This window comes from Triticum urartu, chromosome 3 (assembly GCF_003073215.2).
Source record: "Triticum urartu cultivar G1812 chromosome 3, Tu2.1, whole genome shotgun sequence".
NCBI lineage: Eukaryota > Viridiplantae > Streptophyta > Magnoliopsida > Poales > Poaceae > Triticum > Triticum urartu.
In genome coordinates, this window is record NC_053024.1 from 726,937,906 (window position 1) to 726,948,095 (window position 10,190).

The 10,190-nt window shown below is 55.8% G+C and overlaps 1 pseudogene; it reads right to left on the minus strand.

Moving 5' to 3' along the window:
• Positions 1-926: 926 nt before the first annotated feature.
• Positions 927-7,726, minus strand: LOC125547341 (annotated as a pseudogene).
• Between the last annotated feature and the right edge of the window lie 2,464 nt (positions 7,727-10,190).

The following is a 10,190-nucleotide window of genomic DNA, read 5'->3' on the forward strand; positions in this document are numbered from 1 at the left end:
TTTTTCTTTTTTCTTTTTAGCTCTCAAGATACACCCTAACTCTCAAGATACTGACAGATTCATCCCAACACCTGGTATTAGGCAAGGAGACCCCCTCTCCCCTTGTTTTAGTTGTGTGCAGAAGCTTTATCAAGTTTACTGTTGTTTGAGGAAGTTGGTGCCATGGATAGGATAAGGGTGATTAGAGGTTGCAAGAATGCATCCTCGTTGATGATTTTCTTATACTGACGAAAGAAAATATGACTAATGCAACTTCTTCCCTACGGGCTACGGCAGGCTCTTGAAAATTATTGTAGCAATTCCGTACATATGGTGAGCGTGATGAAATCAACTATCTTTTTCAGCCCCAATAATGACCACAATGTGAAGTTAGATATTGGTGCGTGACTACATATCGATACGGAAGCTCTCTCTGATGAATAACTTGGTATGCCATGTTGGTTGGGGTGGATAGAAGTGATTGCTTTGCTTTTACATTTCAATCAGAGAGTCAACATACATACAAGGGGATGGAATGAGAGAAAATTACCCATTGAGGGAAAGTGAAGTTTGCTTAAGGCAGTTGCGAACCTATTCCAGTATTTTCATGTCGGTTTTTAAAATTCCAAAAGATGTTTGAGGTGTCATTAGGAATCTATATGCATAATATTTCTCACAACCACAGTGCTCAACCCATGACCTCTACTTACGACCAACTCTTCTCCTCTCCACCTATCTTCATCTTTCAACTTCACGGGCATAGTTGAGACGTCATCAATGATTCATCACATGTTCGCAGTGCAGCCATATGCATGCATTGAGGTTTCACCTTCCTACCTATATATTCCAATGAAAAAGAATAGATAATTCTAATCAAGCAACAGGACTGTGAAAACTATGATCGCCAGCTGATTAAGATTGATCGATCTGTCGACCTATATAGGTCATCAGCGTCGCCCTTCTTTCACTAAGCTCACCTCGAGGCAGTGCTCATCCAGATACAGCCAGTCAAGAGCGGCAAGGGCATCTGCGTGCCGAGCATGTGTCATGGACGTGGTAACAATGCCGATACCCTGCGATGTCTTGGTCCTCCTGTATTAGATTACTTCGGCATTGGACACTCTGTCGTGCTTACTAAATAAGTATTGAAGCTGAGAGCTCTTCACGGTGAGTGGTAGGTTGCGTACCAACACCCTAAAATAAGGGCCATATATTCTCTTGATGGGAATAATGTTATTGCCTTTTGAGGTAATATATAGGCCATGTTGGGTTGTAGCAATGTGAATCATGTTATTGCCTCTTTGTGTAGCAGCTAGACCCTGATGGATTCTAGCAATGCGAATCATATTATTGCTTCTTGGAGTAGCAGCTGGACCCTGAATGGTTGTAGCAATGGTGGGCCGGGGGACAAGCCAGGTGCACGTCTTTGTGTTCCGTCCTTGTGGCAGCAACTCCACAAACTCTGCCGTGTCATCCATGAGATTGTACCTAAACACGCCATGCTTCTGCTCAAGCGGCAGACCGTTCCCCTCGTAGTCCCAATACATGAAATAGGCGAATCCGCCGCTCATGCCCAGTCGCGACGCGTCCATGGCAAAACTATTGGGCCACCCCATAAACAGGATGCGGTCTGACAGGCTCAAACCATCCTTCGACACCCATCGCATCTTCTCCGGCCCATTGACGACCTCCTTGAGCGCGTGTGTCAGATAAACCCTGAATTGTTAGTTAGCTCGGATCGGTTTCCCCGGTTCGTTTTTCTTTCCGTAAGAAATAAGGCACGAGGCCGCGACTTGTGCGTGCCCGAGTGCGACTAGTTCAGGAGGTGGCCACGGTGAGCGTGCCCCGTCCGCGAGCGTGGGATGGCACGCTCGATCTGTGCGGGTAGTGGCGTGCGCATCGGCTGGCCCCGTTTCGATCCAACTGAATAAGAGAACGAGAAAGCGAGAAAAGCAGCAAGGCATTCGCTGCGCAAAACCTCGAGTGTCTATTCTTGTTCATCAGAGCGAGAGAGAAAGGGAGGAAACGAGCGAGCGATCGGCTGACAATTGGTATCAGAGCCATCATCGACGAGGGACCATGGCGGGCAGCGGTGAGCGCGCCGGCAACGACACGCCGGACGGCGCTTCCAAGGCTCGCGATGGGGAGGCGACGCCCCAGCAGCGCACAGAGACGCGGGGGCATAGCCGCGGACGCAGCCGTGTTAGGAGGAACGCGGGGGAGGTGATCGTCCACGAGCGCGTGATCCGGGAAGACACCGGACACAGCGGCGCGATCGTCTACCCCACCCTGACTCCCACCAATTACATCGAGCGGGCCCTTGTGATGCAGATCAATCTCCGCGCGCAAGGACTCTGGGAGGCCATGCTCGGCGAGGGCGTGGTCACATACTGCGAAGACATGGCTGCCTTCGCCGCGCTGATCCGGGCGGTGCCCCCGGAGATGCACGTCGTCCTCGCCGTGAAGAACTTAGCGTACGAGGCATGGGAGGCTGTGCGCACCATGCGCATGGGAGTGACGCGCGTTCGAGAGGCCACGGCGCAGCGCCTCCGGACGGAGTTCGAGCAAGTCAACTCCAAGGACGGTGAAACACTGGACGCGTTCGCCATGCGGCTCACGGGCCTCGTCAACAACCCCATGTCGCTGGGCGACAACGTGGAGGAAGTACGTGTGGTGCAGAAATTTCTGCGCGTCGTCCCGGCCAGGTACACGCAGATTGCCTGTGCCATCGAGACCCTCCTCGATCTGAGGACACTGACGATGGAAGAGCTTGTCGGCCGACTCCGATTGGCCGAGGAACGCTACGGCTCCGAGCAGAAGAGCCACGCCGGACAGCTCCTGCTCACGGAGGAGGAGTGGTACGCGCGCAAGAACCAACGGGAGCAAGGGCAGGGCTCGGGCTCCAACGGCGCCGCTGGTGGCGGCGGGCAAAAGCCGCAAGCTAGTGGCGGCGGCCAGCGACGGGGGCGCGACATGTCCAAGGTAAAGTGCTACAATTGCAATAAGCACGGGCACTTCTCCAAGGACTGTAAGGAGCCTCGCCGCGAGCGGAAGGGGCAAGGCCAGCCGACGCCGCAGCCGCCGGTGGCACAGCCCCAACTACAGCCACGGGCCAACCTGGCCAGGATCGACGATGACGAGGCAGGACTCCTGCTGGCGAGGTCGTGCACCTTGCACGAGCAGGAGCCCGCGCTCCTGATGGCCACGACGCGGCCGGCGGGACCGCTCCAGGAGCCAGCACGCGGCGTCCCGCGCGCGACGGACGCGCACACGCATGTCACCCTGGCCGAGGAACAGGTGTTCCTCACCAAGGAGGCTCACGCCGACGACGTCTGGTTCCTCGATACGGGGGCCAGCAACCACATGACGGGCGTGAGAGGAGTCTTCGCTGAGCTCGACAACGGCGTCACCGGCACGGTCAAGTTCGACGACGGCTCGGTGGTGGAGATCCAGGGGCGCGGCACAATCCTCTTCGCGTGTCGCAATGGTGAGCACCGCACCCTAACTGATGTCTACTTCATCCCTCGCCTCCGCAGCAACATCATCAGCCTCGGCCAGCTCGATGAAAACGGCTGCCAGATCCTCATCGAGCACGGAGTGCTGCGCCTGCACGATCAGCAGCAGCGGCTCCTCATCAGGGTGGAGCGCGCGCGCAATCGCCTGTACGTCGTCACACTCGACGTAGCACAGCCGGTGTGCCTCGCCGCGCACGCCGGAGAAGCCGCGTGGAGGTGGCACGAACGGTTCGGGCATCTCAACTTCGACGCGCTCCGCAAGCTCTCGCGCCACGACATGGTGCGGGGACTGCCACTGATCGAACACGTACAACAGCTTTGCGATAGCTGCCTCACCGGGAAGCAAAGGAGGGCCTCGTTCCCGCGGGCTGCGACAAGGCGAGCTCAGGGCCTGCTCGACCTTGTCCATGGTGATCTTTGCGGCCCGATCACCCCGGCCACAGCAGGAGGGAAGCGCTACTTCCTCCTCCTCGTCGACAACCTGAGCCGCTATATGTGGCTCACGCTTCTCACGACCAAGGACGAGGCTGCTGCGGCGATCAGGCACTTCAAGGCCGGCGTCGAGGTAGAGACCGGGCGCAAGCTGCGTCTGCTCCGCACGGATCGCGGGGGAGAGTTCACCTCCGCCACCTTCACCACCTACTGCGCCGAAGAGGGCGTGGGGCGGCAGCTCACGGCGCCGTACTCACCGCAGCAAAACGGTGTGGTGGAGCGGCGGAACCAAACGATCGTCGCCGCCGCAAGGAGCCTGATGAAAGCCAAGGACGTGCCCGCATGTTTTTGGGGCGAGGCGGTGACCACCGCCGTGTACCTGCTCAACAGGTCCCCGACGAAGAGCGTCGACGGCAGAACGCCGTACGAGGCCTGGCACGGGCACAAGCCGGACGTGGGCCATCTGCGTGTCTTCGGGTGTGTGGCACACGTCAAAGTGGTGAAGCCACACGCAGCGAAGCTGGACGACCGGAGCACGCCCATGGTGCTCTTGGGCTATGAGCCTGGGACGGTGGCATACCGCGTCTTTGATCCGGCCCGCAACCGCGTGCACGTCTCCCGCGATGTCGTGTTCGACGAGGGCGCGCGGTGGGACTGGGAGGCGAACGAGGCAACACCGGCGGCCGTGGAGTTCACGGTGGACACTTACTCCTACACGGTGACGCGCACCCTGGCGAACCCGGCGCCGGGCAACGAAGGCGGGAGGAGCGAGCCCTCCTCGGCTGCGCCCATGAGCGCAGCTCGGACCGCACAACGGGAAGACGTCCCTAGTCCACTGCGTGCGGCAGGGACGGACCGCGTCGCTGAGCCGGAGGCAGACGAGCCGCGCGACGACGAGGGTGACCACGTCGACGAGCCGCGGCGCCAGCTGCACCCGATGAGGACGCGCGCACGCGACGGCATCGTTCAACCGAACAAGCTCTACGAGGACTACGTGCTGCTGGCCCATGACGACGAGCTCTACCTCGGCGAGATCGACGAGCCCAAAACCTTTGCTGAAGCAGAGGAGGAGGGAACGTGGCGCCACGCGATGGATGAGGAAATGGAGTCGATCGTCGCCAACAAGACCTGGCGGCTGGTTGATCTCCCTGCCTGCCACAAGCCGATCGGCCTGAAGTGGGTGTACAAGGCCAAGCGCGACGCGAGCGGCGTCATCCAGAAGCACAAGGCCCGGCTAGTGGCAAAGGGGTTCGTCCAGAAGCAGGGGATCGACTTCGAGGAGGTGTTCGCTCCCGTGGCGCGCCTCGAGTCCGTCCGCTTGCTGGTCGCTCTCGCAGCGCACGAGGGGTGGCAAGTTCATCACATGGACGTCAAGAGCGCCTTCCTCAACGGCGAACTGAAGGAGGAAGTGTACGTGTCACAGCCACCGGGCTACATCGTCGCCGGCAAGGAGCACAAGGTGCTCCGCCTCGACAAGGCACTGTACGGACTGCGGCAGGCGCCGCGGGCCTGGAACGAGAAGCTTGACAAGTGCCTGCTCGGGCTCGGCTTCACCAGGAGTCCGGCGGAGCACGCCATCTACGGACGGGGCAACGGAGCAACGCGCCTGCTCGTCGGCGTCTAAGTCGACGACCTCATCATCACGGGAAACGACGGCGATGAGATCAGTAAGTTCAAGGTGGAGATGCAGAAACTTTTCAGAATGAGCGACTTGGGACTGCTGAGTTTCTACCTCGGCATCGAGGTAAAGCAAACGGTGAACGACATCTCCCTCAACCAAGCTGCATACGCGGGCAAGATCATCGACAGGGCCGGCCTGGTCAGGTGCAACCCCAGCCAGACTCCCATGGAGGCGCGTCTCAAGCTCAGCAAGGTGAGCACGGCGCCTCCCACGGACGAGACGACATACAGGAGCATCATGGGCGCGCTGCGCTACCTTGTGCACACGCGCCCGGACAGAGCCTATGACGTGGGCTATGTCAGCCGCTTCATGGAGGCCCCAACGACGGAGCATCTCGCCGCCGTCAAGCAGATCATAAGGTACGTTGCCGGAACGCAGCAGCACGGTTGCTTCTATGCAAGGGAAAGCCGCTGGAGCAACCTTGGTTGGCTTCAGCGACAGTGACATGGCGGGCGACGTCGACACCTGCAAGAGCACGACTGGTGTCTTCTTCTTCCTTGGGAGGAGCTTGATCAGTTGGCAATTGCACAAGCAGAGGGTGGTAGCTCTGTCCACCTGCGAAGCAGAGTACATTGCCGCCGCAACGGCGGCCTGCCAGGGCGTTTGGCTTGCCCGGCTCTTCGGCGACATCAAGAATGCAGAGGCAGAGAAGATCACGCTGAAGATCGACAACAAAGCAGCCATCTCCCTCAGCAAGAACCCCGTCTTCCATGACCGCAGTAAGCATATTGATACGAGGTTTCACTTTCTCCGCGAGTGCGTGGAAGATGGGCGTGTTGAGGTGGAGTTCATCGGCAACAGTGGCCAGCTCGCTGATATCCTGACGAAGGCTCTTGGGCGCGCCAAGTTTCAGGAGCTGCAGGAGGCTATTGGTGTTGTTCAGGTTCAGTAGAAATTCAGGGTTTAGGGAGGCATTGTTAGATAAACCCTGAATTGTTAGTTAGCTCGGATCGGTTTTCCCGGTTCGTTTTTCTTTCCGTAAGAAATAAGGCACGAGGCCGCGACTTGTGCGTGCCCGAGTGCGACTAGTTCAGGAGGTGGCCACGGTGAGCGCGTCCCATCCGCGAGCGTGGGATGGCACGTTCGATCTGTGCGGGTAGTGGCGCGCGCATCGGCCGACCCCGTTTCGATCCAACTGAATAAGAGAACGAGAAAGCGAGAAAAGCAGCAAGGCATTCGCTGCGCAAAACCTCGAGTGTCTATTCTTGTTCATCAGAGCGAGAGAGAAAGGGAGGAAACGAGCGAGCGATCGGCTGAGCGCGTGCACCGACACGAAGAGCGCAGAGACCAGGCGATCTATGTTGTGGTCGCCCTTTTCTGTGTAATCCATACTAATATGCACAGAAGCCCGGAGAAGCTTGTTGCGGGACTCAAGGGCGTCGGTGGACTCGCAGATGTAGCCATAGCAATCGCACGGCATCCTGGGTAGCGCATCGTCACCGGTTGTCACGGCGGCGGGCGGTATTGTCAGGACGTGCCGGTGGTTGTCCTCCATGGCTACAAAGATCTTACCGGCATGATAGGCAACGCAGAACTCTCCACTTGTCCCGGGATATATGCTAGTCCTTTGGACAAACGTCCAGTTGTCATCGCCTGGACGCAGGAGCGGCCCTAAACTCGATGCTACATGGCTTGCTGGTGTGTTCGCCGTACAGAAGAACAGCGCCATCCTTGTAGATGATGCCACTGGAATTCTCCTCCCCAACTGTCCGGCAATGTTCGCGTCAGGCAGGTGGGTGGGGGGCCCTCCGGCGAGAGGATCCTGGAGGCCTGGTCCATGGGGCCCGAAAGCAGTGAAGTAGCGGACATCCGTGCCGTCGGTGTTGGCCACCCAATTCATCACGGGGCCACCGGATATGGGCGGCGGCGCGACGTAGCTTGCGTTCGAGAAGCCGCATCTAAACTTGAGCGAATTGTATGCTTGCGTCACCACATGCTTGTAGCAGGGCGCGAGGAGCCAGGGTAGGAACTGATGATCAGTCCTCGTGGTTGGTTCGTGCGAGTCACGCCATGGCCTGCAGACGGCATGGAAGCGGACAGAGTCGGCGACATTATGCATGTGGGAGGAGATCTCACGGAGCAGTTCCGGCGGGAGTTCCGGCCATCGCGTCTCGTGCATGGCGGCGGGAGGATCAACTTTGAGTTGATATCGAGATTGAATCTCCACCAAACGTACGCCTCACGCAAGCGGATCAGCCTCGCACGTATGTAATATTGTAATGGGTATTGTGTATGTACCTATATTACGCTAGAAAACCTGATTGGGTCTGTCTAGAACACATCTAGATGTGACATAGTTATGTCACATCTAAGCTGATTTTCACTCTGTTTGTGGTCTATTTTTTTTATCCTAGTTTTTTTGTTTCTTGTTGATGCATTATATACTTGTGGGAAGTTAGATGTGACATCCTTAAAAAACATCTGGATGTGAATTAGACAAACTGAACCTGATTCATGTTCGGGACATCATCCCGTGCATGCATCCTTCCGTCCAGCTTCCTGCTTAAGGTAGATGCTATAATCTTCTAGGGAAAAAAAACTAGTTTGGCCTTTTTGCTTGTACAAAAGCAGAAGGAGTGACCTCTTATTTCCCAATTTTGACTCACACCTCTCCATCTACATGCTCCTTTGCTCCATGACCATCCTATCCCACTACATCTTCAGAGCATCTCCAATAGCTGCCCTAAAATAGAAGGTTAACCCTTTTTAGGTAGTTGGGGCAAAAAAAGTAGCTTTCATATCATAAATATCTGAGCAAAAATAATTTGGTCAGCCCTAAAATGCGGCTGCCGGTGCTGCAAATATACAGCACCACGGGTGGCTGCCGCAAAAAAAAACGGCTTGCAGCCAACCCCCCATAGCCTCCATCTACAGTCGCGCCAGAACACCACCCCTCCCCCGCGCCACCGCCGTCTCCAGATCCACGACCGCCGCACCCCACTGTCACCAGATCCACTCACCTCCCTTGGCCGCCTCCTGCCAAACCGGCCAAATCACGTTGACACATCATCCCCGCCTCACGTACATCGCCATCACCGCCGCATCCTCATCGCCTCCTTCCCCGTCTGGCCCACCTTAGCCACCATGCCAAAGGGCAAGGGCAAAGTCGAGTTCGGTTGTGGCCAACGGTTGGCTCGACGTCTAGTTCTAGCACGCCGGCTAGCGGTACTGGCTCCACACATTCCCGGCGGCAGATATTGTCGCCCATGCCTACGACATCGCGGCGTGGAGGCTTGGCCTGCCACGCGAGAGGCTCAACTTCCGGGAGATCGAGTCTCTGCAGGCAGCGGAACTCGTCGGGCCATTGGTGACCATTGAGTCCAGCCCGAACAAGCCGACGATCCTCATTGAGTTTGAGGAATGGGACAATATCCAGGAAAGTGACGAGGAGGCTATGCCGAGATTTGCAAGGGAACACCCGGAGTACGTGCACAACAAGATGGAGTTCTACTAGAAGAGGGATCTCAAAAAGTTGAAGCATAAAAACGATGCCGAGGCAGGGCCTTCACTTGTCAAGGAGGAGGAGGACGCAGGCCCCTCTGGTGTGGTCAACCTAGATTCTGATGGCGAGAGTGACGTGTCCAACGAAATTGACGGGGACAACCTGTAGTGTTTCTAGTTTAAATTTGCATGTCGTAGTTGAACAATGTTTGTAATTTGCATGTTTAAACTTTAGTTGCTTAGAACTTTTGACCGAAGTATGAAATATGATCAAAGTAGTACGAATGTTTAAAAAAATAAGGTTTACTGTTTTGGGTGCACTTTTTTAGGGCAGCGGTTGGAGACGCCACTTTGTGGTGCCAAAAAACCACTTTTGCTTGCCCTAAATTTTACTCCACGCACACTTTGGTGCCCTAAAATAGAAAAGCTATTGGAGATGCTCTCAGCCTGGCACGGTCCTAAAGAGTAGGGATAGGACGTTGTTTCTTCAAGCACATTTCGTCATTATGCATGACTACAAAGGCAAATTTCGAGATAAATATAGGAAGGCTGAAGGAGTATACAGTTAAGGAAGAAATGTCTTCACTATAGCTATGATGGAGTCACGGAGATTGAGCTACGTGTAGCTATATTAGCTCTGGTGGAAGACCAACCTGCTGCTGCGCCGTCGCCTTCGTGGTCTGTCGTCAACCAAGATAACATTGAGGTCGCATCCATCTAAAATTAGCCCACCGAGAGCGGCGAGAGCATCATCCCGATGGAGGTGCGTCGTCACGATTGTGACGAGACCGACACCTTGCGAGGATTTGGTCTTCTTGTAGTAGATTACCTTCGCACTGGAAACTTTGCCATGCCTGCTGAAGAAGTGTCGCAGTTGAGAATTCTTCACCGTGAGAGGCAGACCAACACCCTGAAACTAGGCTCGTAATGCCTCTGGATGTGATTGATGTGTATTCGGCTTGTAACTACTGGAGCTGTCTGATGATGTTGTTGTAGTTTTGGAGCCTTCAGCTTACTCCCCTTCGTGATTTCCTGATACAGCCAAACCATGGGTGATTCGTTAGCACCAGAGCTGCAGGTCTTAAACTCTTAAACGATGAGACAATTAATGAATGAATCTATTAACAAAGAAAATTCAGTTT